This window comes from Podarcis muralis, chromosome 2 (genome assembly GCF_964188315.1).
Source record: "Podarcis muralis chromosome 2, rPodMur119.hap1.1, whole genome shotgun sequence".
NCBI classification, from domain to species: domain Eukaryota; kingdom Metazoa; phylum Chordata; class Lepidosauria; order Squamata; family Lacertidae; genus Podarcis; species Podarcis muralis.
In genome coordinates, this window is record NC_135656.1 from 118,305,262 (window position 1) to 118,321,412 (window position 16,151).

General features: G+C 44.3%; 1 pseudogene; it reads right to left on the reverse strand.

The window, feature by feature from the left end:
- Positions 1 to 9,871: 9,871 nt before the first annotated feature.
- LOC144326777 (uncharacterized) lies at positions 9,872 to 14,281 on the reverse strand (annotated as a pseudogene).
- Positions 14,282 to 16,151: the final 1,870 nt, after the last annotated feature.

Below are 16,151 nucleotides of genomic sequence, written 5' to 3' on the forward strand. Positions count from 1 at the left end.
ACCAGTAAGCAGTGCTTTTTTCCTTGAAAAATGTTTAGGGGTACTCTCAGTTTCCTAGTCATATTGGAATACTGCCCCTTAATGAGGCCAGACTCGGATTCACAAAATGTTTAGGGGTATGCGTACCTCTGTGTCCTCTGCAAAAAAGCACTGCCAGTGAGGATTCATAGAGTCATGGTCCTCCATGGGGCACAGATACAGGTCTCTCAACTCTGTAAGAGAATGCGGGATATGTAACGGAGACACCCAAGATATTAGGGATATTCCCACACCCAGAGAGCTATGAGAAAGGGCCTCGCGTTAAGCCAGGCATCCCCAAACTTGGCCCTCCAGATGTTTTGGGACTACAGCTCCCACCATCCCTAGCTAACAAGACCAGTTGTCAGGGATGATGGGAATTGTAGTTCCAAAACATCTGGAGGGCCGAGTTTGGGGATGCCTGCGTTAAGCAGATTTCCTCCAAACACTACACCGTGTCCCTCATCTATTTGTGCATGTACAGTGGTACCTCGGGTTACATATGCTTCAGGTTACGGACTCCACTAACCCAGAAATAGTACCTCGGGTTAAGAACTATGCTTCAGGATGAGAATAGAAATTGTGCTCCGGCGGCTCAGCGGCAGCGGGAGGCCCCATTAGCTAAACTGGTGCTTCAGATTAAGAACAGTTTCAGGTTAAGAAGAGACCTCCGGAACGAAATAAGTACTTAACCTGAGGTTCCACTGTATTCTTTTCTATACAGTTTGCAAGGAACAAGCAGTAGTCAAGATCAACCGCAAATACGGGTTTAAATATGGGCCCTAGGCCTTTATCTAAAGAAGCATTGTAATAGAACACAGGCATTGTTCCAGTCTTAATGTTTTAATTGATTGGTTCTTACTATATTTTGACACTCTGTACTTGCTTTTGGCTTGTGATGGGATCATTGTACATTGTGTGAACTGCTTCAATATTTTGCTGTACCAAGCGGTAAATACGTTCGTAAAATGAATGAATGAAATGAATGCTTGGAGGAAGCCAGGACTGTTTAAAGAGGTACCTTTAAAAGTATGGCATTAATGTGGTCATTTTTTTTTACACCGGCAAAGTTCACCTACTCCTAAGGATGCTGCTGCTTCCTGGCAGGGACTTTGAGGTCCAGCTCCCCAGCAGTGTGGTCTCCAAACCTAATATTCCTGCTTCAAGGACACCTCCAAAAAAGGAAACGTTGAATGCCAAAGCTCCTTTACGGAAGATGATAAAGGAAGAAAGAAGGGAAACTGAAACTGAAACTAAACTTGGGAAAGGCCCTCCTTCTGCCTCCCACTTCCAGATACATTAACCCAGAGCTTTCTAAACTGTGTGTTGCCACACAATAGTGTGTTGGCTGAAGTATGTAGGTATATTGTGCAAATTCTTCCCATGCTCCTCCTGGGGCTGGAAAGGGGTTAGTTTAAACTGCAGTTTGCTAGAAAAACTGAATTGCTGCGTTGAAAAATGATACATGTCTAAAAGGCGTTGTCACCAACATGAAAAGTTTGGAAACCTGTACAGTAACACCCTTTTCTTCTTAACATTGTGGGTTTGAACCAGAGTCTGTTGCCTGTTGCAACAACACTTTCCTCACCAAATTCCACTCCCACCACTAGGCACCTCCCAGATTCAGCTTCCATTCTCCTCTGAAGAAATGAAAGAATCCCTTTAACTCACCCAGGAAAGCAGAAAGTAAAATGGGTCTACTATCCAGCCCCAATGCAGCACTCACTCTGGGGTTGGAAGATGAAAAACTAGGATGTCAGCACCCAGGAAGCAGAGCAGAAATGGGAACTCTATGTTAAGCTTCTCCTACAGGATCCCATGACGTTTTCTCTTGAGCTCTAGACAGGTGGTGCTGAATTTATGACTTGCCTCTTGCATCCCAGACTTCTTCTCCCCCAGCTGTGCACATGCTCAGGTAAATGAGAACAGCTGCTGATTGTTTCTGAGGGATTTGCAAAGACTGAGCCAAGACCAGCAGCCAGGCGGCTGAGAGTGAAAGATTCCCTCTTTCCCCTCTTGCACTTTGATTTCTAGCCTTCCTGGTCTCTTTTAAAATTTAAATCCAAAATTAATTTTCATATATTGTTACGGAAAAATCTGGGTGCGAGGCTGCTCTGCCACCCAGCTCATCGGACTAAGTCCGTGGGTCCCTGCGGAAGAAAATGAGCTCAGCCGGACGCAGGAGCAAACTGTAGAAGATCCAAGTTTATTGCGCAACAGGTTCAAGGCGAGATTGAACCCCGAGAATGGGGCGACATAGACTTTTAAAAGTTCCCTCCAAGTCCCAGAATACAGTGCACGAAACGTCATGAATACATTTTGGGAAGGTTGGGTTTCATGGATTACATCATGAATATATTACACACGTCATGAATATCTCAGAGGAAAGGTGGAGTTACACTAATTAACATTTGAGATAAGGGAGGGGGGAATATGCAGAGTGAGAGATATACATGGGTAAACATTTATTGAATACCGGTGGTGGCAAGACAATGGGCCAGAGATATGCATCGTCTGCCACCTAATATTGCCCGGAGGAAGGGTTAGGCGAAGCGATCTGACAGGATTAAGAAGTTCCTGTGTACGTGTCCTGTCGCTTCTGGGATTATGGAGGTAGGGGTCACATCATGGAGTCCAAAGGGAGCTGAGTAGAATGTCACCAGGATGGAGAAAATCGGAGTTGTGGTTGATTTTATATCAATTTCTAAAGGTTTCAATGCTTTCCAGACTCACGTTAGGAATAGGGCGAGAGAAAGGCATAGGAAAGATGGGGCTTATTCCGCCCGCGTGAAGACAGGAAAGAGAGCCTTTTATTTACAAGGCAGGGGTACAGTGTGGTGCCTATGCAATGGTGCGGGGGCTGAGGGTTCGAGGCCGGCTGGGCACTGCAGGGGCCATCGCCTCGGACCCCTTCAGGGAGCGGTAGGGAAGGATGGGTACCCCCCCCCCTGTTCCTTCCGTATCAGTCCCCCATTCGGAGATAGATTTGCATTAAAGTTCTGCAAGAACTTGCAAATCTTTTCTCCGCACCCTAAATCTCGGTGAATGTAGGGGTGCCCTGTGAGTGGGAATAGGCTCTAATGGAAAAGGAGGTGGGTGGGCAGCAAAAGAGGGAACAACACAGACGAATAAAATTACTTGTGGCACCCTAGCTCTTTCAAACACTTTCAATAGTGGTGTATGCTTTACATTTAGCAGGAAGGTCCACTACTGACTGAAAAAAAATGCAGTTTGCTTTTTAGCCCCACCGTTTTTGTGTTTTCAGGTGCCAAGCTAGCTCTTCTGTGGTCTCACACCGGGTGCATAGTGGTACAGTAACACATCCTGCTGAATCCCCTCAGGGCTTTCATTTAACCATGTCGCCTGGCAACCACCATAGCTGGCACAGGCTTGGACACATCATGAGAGATATGTCTTCGCCTTGGTCTTTCTATGGGGTTTTCATTATTGCAGGCTCTGGCTTCACACTCATGGAAAGTTGTCCACTTGCTCTTAAAGGACCAAAAGCTAGTTGCAGCCTGGATACACGTGCCCAATTCCGGTAGAGTCCAATTTGAATTTATCTTGCCCCATGGTTCTCAACTTTTCAAAACCAATATGTTAAAACCAAAGCCATTCCTAAGGGGGCATTTGTCCAAATGAGTCAATTTAACTCTATAAGGGACCATTCTTGCTACATCAAGGCATATACAATTTTCTTGTTACCAATAATAATATTACGTATGGTAGTCGTGTCCTCAAATAAATAAATAAAATTTGGGACATGATCTACACCCAATTTCATCTGGCATCCTAATCAAAACATCTCAAATAATAATAAGGAGTGTTGCTTCAAATCTATCTGATAGAATATGGTTCCGATAATAATACTTGGTTGTGGTAGATTAATTTCGCAGCTATAGATGAAAAACAAGATTAATAAGTAAATAAATGCAGAACAATTGCTACTTGAAGACAGTACTGAATCTGCAAGAGATGCAGGGAAATCATAGAAAAGATTTGAAATAGTTTTCTGGAACAGAAAGAAAGAAATAGTAAAATCTGGGAACTTCATGTATAGGAAAACATTAAATACATAAATAAATAGGTAGGGAAGGTTGGACTCTGCAGAGTGCCAGGTGGGACAAGGAAATATGATCATCAGTTGACTTAATCTAAATATAGTGCGCTCTATTGGAAAGCATTGTAATATATGGGAATCCTCCATGAAAACTTGGGTGTAAGCCATATCCTTCTGCTGTTCATAGTTATGTATCCTACATTATACAGAAACAATTACACACAGAAATTTTTCTTTGTGGAGATAACACATTATCAGACACACTTCAGCATTCCTACATAATAACACATAATACACAAAACGTACAAATTATTAATTCTACACTATATCTTGAGGCAATAATGTGATCTTGAGGCAATTCTTGCTGCTTTTACATGTATTTCCAAACTTGGCGCAAGGGCATTTCCTTCAAAATCCAATTAGTCAGTTTCTCAAGTCTTTTATGGGAAGAAATTGTTGTGGCCACTGTGATGCATTGGCAGGTTGCTTAGCTGGTGAGGAGATGGTCTTAGTATTTTGGTCTCCCGCAAAGCATCCTTTGGAAATAGGCCTGTAGGATCTGAAGACATAATTAGTTGTTGTTTTTTCCTTCTTTTCTTTTTTAAGGAGGAAGATAATAGTCAAGAAAGGAGAGAATATTCTAAAATTTTCTTCTTGGGAGGCTGTAAATACAAACTCATAGTTAAGCATTTTATCTATTTGAATATTATAATCATTTACATTTAATTTCCTTCACTTAGTTTGGCTGTGGAAGAAACGAAGGGACAAAACCTTTGTTAATCTGAACACAATTGGCAAATTGTTAAACATTTTGCTTATGTGGGTCCGAATTCTCTTCACTATCCTGTTTGAAAGGGAAATTTTTATTTCCTGTGAAAATCTGTCAGGAATGCTGTTCCTATAATGCATAGGTATATAGTATTCACAAAACCAGACAAAAGACAAGCTCAGTGGGAAAACTGTGAAAAGAATTTTGCATGTTAGATTGGGGAACTGCTCAAGAGAGGAACTCACAGTGGGAGTGCTTTGATATTTACCTGTGAAAAGAATTTGGCATGTTAAGATTTGAAACTTGGCAACCTCTTGACTTTTGATGGTTCAGTACCTACTCTTTTGTCTTACCTAGCTCAGGGAGGGTGATTTCCCTCAATGGTTCTAAGGAAATTTGGATAGGTTTTTTTCTTGCAGTACTCGCTCTCCAAACCTCCTCTCCCCCCCCCCTTCTTTCCCTCCTCCTCTCTCTCTCTCTCTCTCTCTCTCTCTTTTCAAACTGATCTAGCCTCTGTGCATGTGCAGAGTTCATCTCTCAGCAAACCTTTTATACTATTGAAATGTTGCATCCTTTGGCTAAATTACCATTTGAATAAGGGAAGGGAAGGGTATGGAGTAGATTTTAAAAATAGGGTTAGATTTTTAAACAAAAAAGAGAAACTCAGCATTTTACGTATTCACGAAAACTAGCTATTTTAGCCCAAGCAAAAGAGACTGCTTCCTTTATGTACAGGAAAGGGCTATCATTATTGGTCATTTTATCTGGTCATTCGCGGAACAATCAACCGCTCTCTTATTTATGAGTAAAAATGGCCAGTCAGAATTCATAGGATTTTAAACATTCTCAGTCAGTTCAGCCTTACCATTCGCAGACAAATTTTTCTCCTGCCCTTTATTTACAGGATTGGTCAAGGCTAATTCTACTTGATTATTCATTTGTATGTGCTTAAACTTTGAGTGGACTTTTAAGTCTGATTTTTGTAAATAATAGACAAAACGATAAACACTGTAATCACTTAAATGCCTGATATCACCAGTTCTGCTTCAAACATCATGGCTTCACCTCACACCTTTTAAAAAACCAAGAGCAAATCTGGGCTGAATTTCAACTCATCAGCCACAAATTGGGAAAGTTGAAAGGGACCTGGGGTCATCTAGTCCAACCCTAAAATACAGGGTTCATAGCAAGATTTGTACTACCAGAAACACACACATACTTATGTACACAGACACAACTGGGGAAGAGATCACAAGCCATGCGCCTATCACAAACCATGCGCCTATCATGTACTAAGGAAGAGGAAAATAAAAGTACCCAACTAGTTTGAGTGACAGTTTACTTCCTTAGACTAAAGAGTGAAAGTTCCTAGATAAATTATCTTTAAAGACTGAAGTGAACATTTTTCCTAAGATAGGGAGAGGATCTCTTATAAAGCATAGTTTAAACAGCCATAGATTTGATTTAAAGGAATACAAGAGTGAACAATTTTTCCTGAACTTGCAGAGGAATAGTAAGCCTAATCTATGCCCCCCCACCTTTGCAGTTTCCTTTAAAGGAAGCTTACTCAGGAGTAAATTTACCTGGCACAGAATAAGAAGGAGAAGGGAAAAAACCTGAAAGAGACAGAATGAAACAAGGGGGGCATTTTCTAAGAAAAGAGGCCAGGACGTCTTATAGAGACTGATATCAGGAGCCTTACAATAACTCTTCTGTCCAACCGAATCAAAGTTAAAACTGGACTCACATAATTTTCTTAGAAGGAACACCATACCTTCATAGGCATATGCTTAATGAAGTACATACACTGCATTTTAGCTTGAGAGAGCAGTTGGCTCAACTAGGCTTTTGCAGCAGAAACATTTGGTTATCAGCACCTTCCAAAATAAGACTGTAGACTCACAATCTCAAAAGTTGGGGCAAAGCAAGAGGTGGGGTAAACATTTGCACACTTCATTCTCATCTTGTCTTATTTAGGACTGCTAAGATCCAGCATGGCTTCCTTAGATTTAACTTTTGAAGCAACCTTGCAGTTTAAACTATGCACACTTAAGAAAGGCAGTCTGCCAGAGACAGAAGGAACAGACAACACAAATAACAGACAACATGTAAACATACATATTCTCATATATGTATTAACAGACAGCACACATAACAGACAACATGTAAACATATATATTCTCATCCTTTAGTTGGTTATTGCAAGGAGTTGGGCCACTACCTTTGGCTTCATTAAGTGAAATTAGTAGGAAGGTCCCACATGGTTTTATGAGCCTCCTTGCCTCTTCAAACACACCACCAGTTAATCAAACTGGTAGGGCTCACAACGCTTGGTTGACGGGGTACCCCTTTATGTTTCACGCGTGTCTAGACAGAAAGAGGGAAAGAGAAGGGGTCGGTGAGGATTGGTAGGTCTAGGAGATTGGTATACTTAACATGAGGATTTATAGCAAAAGAGGGGTCATCAGTCGCTTGGCAACTTTCTGAGAGAGTTTTTAAAGAGCTCTAGCTATCCGGTATTTCATATTTCCTTCCGATTTCCTTAATCAATAACCTGGGGTCCCTTTCCACTCTGCCGATCCCGCCCAATTCCTCATGGGCTATCCCTCCTGGCAACCTCCTTATCTATCGTCACAATCTCAGGAAAAGGGGCCCTACTGGACGCCCGCGCCGTGCAGTGCCAGATCGGGTGATCCCTGGATAGAACTTCGAACTGAAAATCCCCCTTGCTTTTGGAAGCGGGCTCACGCACGATACACATGTTACGTGGCTCCGACCAGTGCGGCTGGGATTGGGATAGAAAGCAAGACCACTTCCTGCCCCCTAGGAAGGACGCTCGGGAAGATCGGAAAAAGAGCTCCAACCCCTTGCTTTCAACTGGGATGCCCGTTGCGGAGAGTCGGCTATCTTTCAAGTCGGGTCTCTCCGTCTTACTTTTGGGCTCCCAATTGGTGCGGCTGGCTGGAGGGTGTTAGAGAAAGAGATAGAGCTCAGAACCCCCCCTTTCGGGTTGAGCAGCGGTCCACGGTCTCTCTCACCACTTGGACCAAGAGACAGGCGAGAAGGAGCGATAGAGAGGAGGGCAGAGAATTCAGTTGCCAGGAGACTTCCACCCCCTTCCCACCAGTGCACTGGATTTTTTCCTTTTCCTTATACTCACGCGTCTTCTATGATGATCCCGGGATCGATGAATAAGCCGGCTGGATCCCTCTTTTGCTCCCCGGCTGAACTCCTAGGGCTTTCGATTACCGCCCGGAAGATGGCTGGGGGTCCAAAAGGATCTTCCCAGGCAAAATGGCCCGGAGCCGGCTGAAGATTTCGGGGCCCCCAGTCAGCAGCTCGGGAGAACCGCAAGCCCCACGTTGCGGCGCCAACTGTTACGGAAAAATCTGGGTGCGAGGCTGCTCTGCCACCCAGCTCATCGGACTAAGTCCGTGGGTCCCTGCGGAAGAAAATGAGCTCAGCCGGACGCAGGAGCAAACTGTAGAAGATCCAAGTTTATTGCGCAACAGGTTCAAGGCGAGATTGAACCCCGAGAATGGGGCGACATAGACTTTTAAAAGTTCCCTCCAAGTCCCAGAATACAGTGCACGAAACGTCATGAATACATTTTGGGAAGGTTGGGTTTCATGGATTACATCATGAATATATTACACACGTCATGAATATCTCAGAGGAAAGGTGGGGTTACACTAATTAACATTTGAGATAAGGGAGGGGGGAATATGCAGAGTGAGAGATATACATGGGTAAACATTTATTGAATACCGGTGGTGGCAAGACAATGGGCCAGAGATATGCATCGTCTGCCACCTAATATTGCCCGGAGGAAGGGTTAGGCGAAGCGATCTGACAGGATTAAGAAGTTCCTGTGTACGTGTCCTGTCGCTTCTGGGATTATGGAGGTAGGGGTCACATCATGGAGTCCAAAGGGAGCTGAGTAGAATGTCACCAGGATGGAGAAAATCGGAGTTGTGGTTGATTTTATATCAATTTCTAAAGGTTTCAATGCTTTCCAGACTCACGTTAGGAATAGGGCGAGAGAAAGGCATAGGAAAGATGGGGCTTATTCCGCCCGCGTGAAGACAGGAAAGAGAGCCTTTTATTTACAAGGCAGGGGTACAGTGTGGTGCCTATGCAATGGTGCGGGGGCTGAGGGTTCGAGGCCGGCTGGGCACTGCAGGGGCCATCGCCTCGGACCCCTTCAGGGAGCGGTAGGGAAGGATGGGTACCCCCCCCCCTGTTCCTTCCGTATCATATATATTTTCCACATTAAAAATAAGAAGGCATGACTTAGGGAAGACAGATTGGCCCACCGGCCAGAGGTTCTACAGCCATGTGCAATGAGAAAAGCTGTTTAATAAACGTCGTTACAGTATGTTTAAAACTGCAGCCTTGACAGGGAGCGAGAGTAATAAAACGAGAAGCAAAAGGGGTAAAAACCTACAAAATTTATTCGTGAATACAACAAACACATTAAAATACTTATAGAAGCAAGTGCCAAGTAAAACATGCATTTAAAAAGAAATACCAGTGATTGGAGTAATACACTGAAGTAGAAGAATGGAGAAACAGAAGCATTTGCAACATTTCTCTGCCTCTCCATTGCTGTCTTGTGCCGATTCAACTGACGTGAAATGAGTGTGCTATCATAAAAGCTTTCCCCACACTTGTGGGCTATTTGGTGGGAATTGTCTTGTGCTGATTAATTGGAGATTTAAAAAAGGGTCTTGCTTCAGCCTGAGAAGCTCTGCGATGTCTCCTATTTATGCTTCAGTTGGTGTAACCCAAGGCTTCCGCTACACCCAAATGTTCTGGAACAAATGGAACATACGAAACATTTCTTTTCAGGGCGGGTTACATTATGTTCAACAAGACTTGGTTCAGAAGCATGGCTGAGTCCAAAATCCGGCTCCTCTCCTCTATGAATTCTCTGATGTGCCATAAGGGATGTGCTGCACCTGAAGCTCTCTCCGCATTTGTGAGGTCCTTCTTCAATGTGCATCCTGTTATGTATAGTGAGATCAAATGGAGAAGTAAAGTCCTTGTCGCATTTTGAGCATTTGTATGTTTTCTCCATGGGTTCTCTGGTGTGTGCTGAGATGTGTGCTATGATCGAAGCTATGACCACATTTTGAGCATTCTTAAGGCTTCCCTTTTGTGTGGATTCTTTCATGCTTCCTAAGGTTGGATCTGGTAATGTAACTCTTGCCACATTCTGAGCATTTGTATGGCCTCTCCCCTGTGTGGGTTCTCTGGTGTACGTTGAAGTTGCACTTGTGACTGAAGCTCTGCCCACATTCTGAGCATTGATAAGGCTTCTCTTCGGTGTGGATTCTTTGATGAACTGTAAGGTTGGATCGGGTAATGTAACACTTGCCACATTCTGAGCATTTGTATGGCCTCTCCCCTTTGTGGGTTCTCTGGTGTACATTCAAGTTGCACTTGTGACTGAAGCTCTGCCCGCATTCTGGGCATTTATAAGGCTTCTCTTTAGTGTGGGTTACTTGGTGCGAGGCAAGGTTTGATCTATGACTGAAGCTTCTTCCACATTCCTCACATTTATAGGGCTTCTCTCCCGTGTGACTTCTTTCGTGCCTCATAAGGGATGAGCTGGTCTTACAGCTTTTCCCACACCACATACACAAATAGGGGGCCTCTTCTTTGTGAACTCTTTGGTGTTCATAAACGTTCAACTTGTGTTTGAAGCTTTTTCCACATCGGCTGCATTGATAGGGTCTCTCTTCCACCGGAGTTCCCTGTATAACATTCTCATTCATCTCTTTGTGCTCAGGCTCTGCTGACAACATCGCACAACGTTCTCCTTCCTTCTCAGTTACCTGCATATCATCTGCTGAAATAAAGGGGAGAAAGTCTTGATGGGACCCCAGAGGAGAAGGAAAACTTCCATTGGCTCTCTACTAAATGTGTGGTTTCATTCATTGAAATTGGCTATTTCCCATAGTGAGAGTTATTTATTTCCCCCTATGTCTGTTAGAATATGCTGCTGAAAGACACCTTGCCCAGCAGATCTTTCCTTTCCTCTAAAGCAGGAGCTTAAGAGATTGAAGGGAATTTAATGGCTTAAGAATTACCGGTAGTTTACTGGAATTAGGTAAAGGTAAAGGGACCCCTGACCATTAGGTCCAGTCCTAACCAACTCTGGGGTTGTGGCGCTCATTTGGCTTTATTGGCCGAGGGAGCCGACATACAGCTTCTGGGTTATGTGGCCAGCATGACTTACGCTGCTTCTGGCGAACCAGAGCAGCACACAGAAACACCGTTTACCTTCCCGCTGCAGCAGTACCTATTTATCTACTTGCACTTTGACGTGCTTTCGAACTGCTAGGTTGGCAGGAGCAGAGCAACAGGAGCTCACCCCATCGCAGGAATTCGAACTGCCAACCTTCTGATCGGCAAGTCCTAGGCTCTGTGGTTTAACCCACAGCGCCACCCACATCCCTTTACTGGAATTAAACAACAGTATACTGCTGAAATTTGATGTGTTTCTTGGTTTGCATACTCTGGCGGAACAATTAGGATACAAGTGCTTGTATAACCTGGGACAGGGATTTATTTTCTTCTGAAACAAAATCACTTATTGTGAATGCATGGGCACAATTCCTGATTTTCTTGTCTTCCAAGATAAATAAGAATGTAAGGTATTATCACTCTCTGCAGTTCATGTGGTGACCAGTAGGTGGCTATGCCAACCAAAGCATGAGGAACAGGTGGCTGACCCAGGTGAACTGTGGGGGGGTATGCAAGGAGGTGAGATATAAAAGGGAGGAGCTTTAGTCAAGTGGGCGGGGAGGACAAAGGGGTAGGGGAAGACGGAACTTGCCTACAATCCTGCCCTCCTCGTTCTCCTTGTTTTCCTTCTGCAGCTGCCTCTGCTCAACTAAAACTGGAGCCTGGCCTGCATAAGGGAGATTTGCAGCCTCCTCTTCCTTCTCCTCCGGTATCAACTGAAACAGCAGAAAGGAATCCTTTCAATAGCTGGAGCAACAGTCCACACCATCTTTTTCACTCACCCTCTGCAAGTGAGAAATTAGGGCTGTGTTTGTTCACACCACACATTTAAGGTGTTCGCATTTATTGCACACACACCCAATCTCCAAGTGGTGCGGTATTCCCAGGGGTTCCATGCGCCTACCGAGGGCTCGGTTTCCTCAGAATGAGGACAGCTGAGACTGTGGTATGTTGATGATAGATGGTTTATTTACACATCTAAGCAACCTGAGCTCCGATGGAGGGGCTCACAGCATTAATGCCCCCCAAAGGGTCTTGCTTCTCCAACCTATTCTCCAGCTATTTTGAGGCGAGCACCCCCAGCGCTCTCCAGGACCTTCAGACACTGAAGACATGTGGAATCCTTTGTTGAGGGCTAGATAAAACAATATGGAAGAGACAACCCTATGTAGTCCATGGGTCTCGAGTTGGTGTAGGGCAAGGTTTGGCTTGTACCTGAAGCTTTTATCACACACCTCACATTTATAGGGCTTCTCTCCCGTGTGACTTCTCTCATGCCTAATAAGGGATGTCTTGTTCTTATAGCTTTTTTTATTTGGTGTCGATGAAGTTTTGACTTGTATTTGAAGTTTTTCCACATTAGCTGCATTGGTACGGTCTGTCTTCCACCTGAGTTACCTGTATACCCTTCCCGTTCATCTCTTTGTGCTCAGGCCCCTTTGAAGATATCACACAACATTGTCCTTCTTTCTCAGTTACCTGCGTATCACCTGCTGAAATAAAGGCGAGAAATACTTTATGGGTCAGCAAAGGAGAAGCAAGCCTTCCTTTGGCTCTCCCCTAAATGTGTTGTGGTGTCATTGAATTCATTAAAATTGTTTGTCTCCCAGAGTGCGACTTATTTATTTCCCCTTTGTCTGTTAGAATATGCTGCCGAAAGACACCTTGACCAGCAGAAACTCCCCTAAAGCAGGAGTTTAAGAGAGTGAAGGGAATATTAATGGCTTCAGAATTAGTTTACTGGAATTAAACAACAGTATACTGCTGAAATTTGATGTGTTTGCTGGTTTGCATGCTCTGGCAGAACAATTAGGATACAAGTCCCTGTATAACCTGGGGCAGGGATTCATTTTCTTATGAAACAAAATCACTTATTGTGAATGCATTGGCACAATCCCTGATTATCCTGCCTTCCTAGATAAATAAGAATGTAAGGTATTATCACGCTCTGCAATTCATGTAGTGACCAGTAGGTGGCCATGCCAACCAAAGCATGTGGAACAGCTGGCCAGCCCAGGTGAGCTGGGGAAGCATATGCAAGGGGGTGAGAAATAAAAGGAGGGCTTTTAGTCAGGTGTGGGGGAAGGGCAAGGGGTGGGTGGGTTTGGCACATATAGCAGGATAGGGGGAGTCTGAACTTACCCCAAATCCTGCCCTCCCCATCATCCTCTTCCTCCTGGGTTTCATTCTGCAACTGCCATTGCTCAACTGAAGATGGATCCTGGCCTGCAGTGAAGAAATTTGCAGCCGCCTCCCTCTCCTCCTATATCACCAGAAACAGAAGGAAGGAATAATTTCAATAGGAGCCTATTGTTCAAGCTGGAGCAACAACCTCCCATCATCTCTATCTTTCACTCACATTCTACAAGTGAGAAATCCGGGATGTGTTTGTTTACATACCACACATTTAAAATATACCCATTTATTGCACACACACCCAATCTCCAAATGGTGTGGTATTCCAGGTTTCCAGGAGCTTACAGAGGGTTCGGTTTCCTCAAAATGAGGGACATCTGAGAGTGTGGTATCTTAATGATCAATAGTTTATTTACACATCTATGCAACCTGAGCATCTGATGGAGGGGCTCACAGCATTAAAGCCTCCTAAAGGGTCTTGCTCCTTCCACCCGCCATAGCAGCTATATTGAGACTGGCACCCCCAGCGCTCTCCAGGACCTCCAGACCCTGAAGACATCACATGTGGAGTCTCTTGCTGAAGACTAGACTGAAGACTAGACAGACCATATGGAAGAGGCAACCTTATCTAATCTATTGTGGCCTGCACATCTGCGTCTCAAGCATTAGAGGGACTGGGAACTCAACCCCTGGCCCCACTCCCACCCCCTGGCAGCACACTAGCAAATGGGAACTAAATGGCCACCAACTTGGATGGCTTGAAAATATGCTTGGACATATTCATGGAGGAGAAGTCTATCAATGACTACTAGCCATGATGGCTATCTCCTGCTTCCACACTTAGAGGTAGTAATTTTTTCTTAATACGAGTGTGGGGAGACCACAGAAGAGGAGAGGGCTCTTGTCCCCCTGTTTGGCCACTGGGAGAACAGGATCCTGGACTAGATGGGCCATTGGCCTTTAGTTCTTGATTATTTCACCTCTCTCACTTCATTAACGAGTTCCAGGTCTTCCCAGTCAGGTTTCTTGTGGCATTGGTTCCCCATGGTTCACAGATACAGGTTTCCCAACTCTGTAAGAGAATGCAGGATATGTAGCAGAGACACCCCAAGATATTAGGAAGATTCCCACACCCAGAGAGCTATGAGGAAGGGCCTCACATTAAACAGGCTTCCTCCATACACTACAACATAACCCCCATCTATATATGGTTGTATTTTTTCCTATACTGTTTGCAAGAAACAAGCTGCAGTTAAGATTAACCATAGTTTAGGGTTTAAACATGGGCACTATGCCCTTTTTTTATAGAAGCATTGTAATAGACCACAGGCATTACTGTATATGAAGGGGAAATGTGTGTGCGTCCTATGGAGTGAATGTAGGCTTTCGCTTCTTTGCTCTTTGGGGCTCTGGGGGGGGGGATACATTTTTTTTCTTTATCCCCCCCCCCAAAAAAAAACCCCCTAAGTGCGCCCTATGGTCCGGTGCGCCCTATAGAGCGAAAAATACGGTATTTCCCTATGAATGTATTAATGTTTTGCTTAATGGGTTCTAATTGCATTTTGATGCTCTGTCGTTCCTTTTTGTTTGTGATGCCATCATTGTACATTGTGTGAACCACTTCAATATTTTGATGTACTAAGTGGAACAGTTGTACCTCTGGTTATGTACTTAATTCGTTCCGGAGGTCCGTTTTTAACCTGAAACTGTTCTTAACCTGAAGCACCACTTTAGCTAATGGGGCCAACTGCTGCTGCCACGCCGCCGCCGTGCGATTTCTGTTCTCATCCTGAGGCAAAGTTCTTAACCCACGGTACTATTTCTGGGTTAGCGGAGTCTAACCTGAAGCGTATGTAACCTGAAGTGTATGTAACCCGAGGTACCACTGTATATGCCTGTTGTCTTTGTCCATGGAGTTTTCTTGGCAGGGATACTGGAATGGCTTGCCAGTTCCTGCTCCGAGTGGATCACGTTTGGTCAAAACTCTCCACTATAACCTGTCCATCTTGGGTGGCCCTGCACGGCATAGCTCCTAGCTTCTCTGAGTCATTCAAGCCCCTTTGCCACGGCAAGGCAGTGCGCTGGATTATGGAGAAAGCTAGAGAGTTCCAGAAAGACATCTACTTCTCCTTCGTTGACTGTGCAAATGCCTTTGACTGTGTTGACCACAGCAAACTTTGGAAAGTTCTTAAAGAAATGGGAGTGCCTGATCACCTCATCTGTCTCCTGAGAAATCTCGATGTGGGACAAGAAGCTAAAGTTAGAACTGGATATGGAACAACTGATTGGTTCAAAATTGGGAAAGGAGTACGACAAGGCTGTATATTGTCTCCCTGCTTATTTAGCTTATATGCAGAATTCATCATGAGAAAGGCTGGGCTGGATGAATCCCAAGACGGAATTAAGATTGCTGGAAGAAATATCAACAACCTCAGATATGCAGATGACACAATCTTGATGGCAGAAAGTGAGGAGGAATTAAAGAACCTTTTAATGAGGGTGAAAGAGGAGAGCGCAAAATATGGTCTGAAGCTCAACATCAAAAAAACTAACATCATGGCCACTGAGCCCATCACCTCCTGGCAAATAGAAGGGGAAGAAATGGAGGCAGTGAGAGATTTTACTTTCTTGGGTTCCATGATCACTGCAGATGGTGACAGCAGTCACGAAATTAAAAGACGCCTGCTTCTTGGGAGAAAAGCAATGGCAAACCTAGACAGCATTTTAAAAACCAGAGACATCACCTTGCCAACAAAGGTCCGTATAGTTAAAGCTATGGTTTCCCCAGTATTGATGTATGGAAGTGAGAGCTGGACCATAAAGAAGGCTGATCGCCGAAGAATGGATGCTTTTGAATTATGGTGCTGGAGGAGACTCTTGAAAGTCCCATGGACTGCAAGAAGATCCAGCCTATCC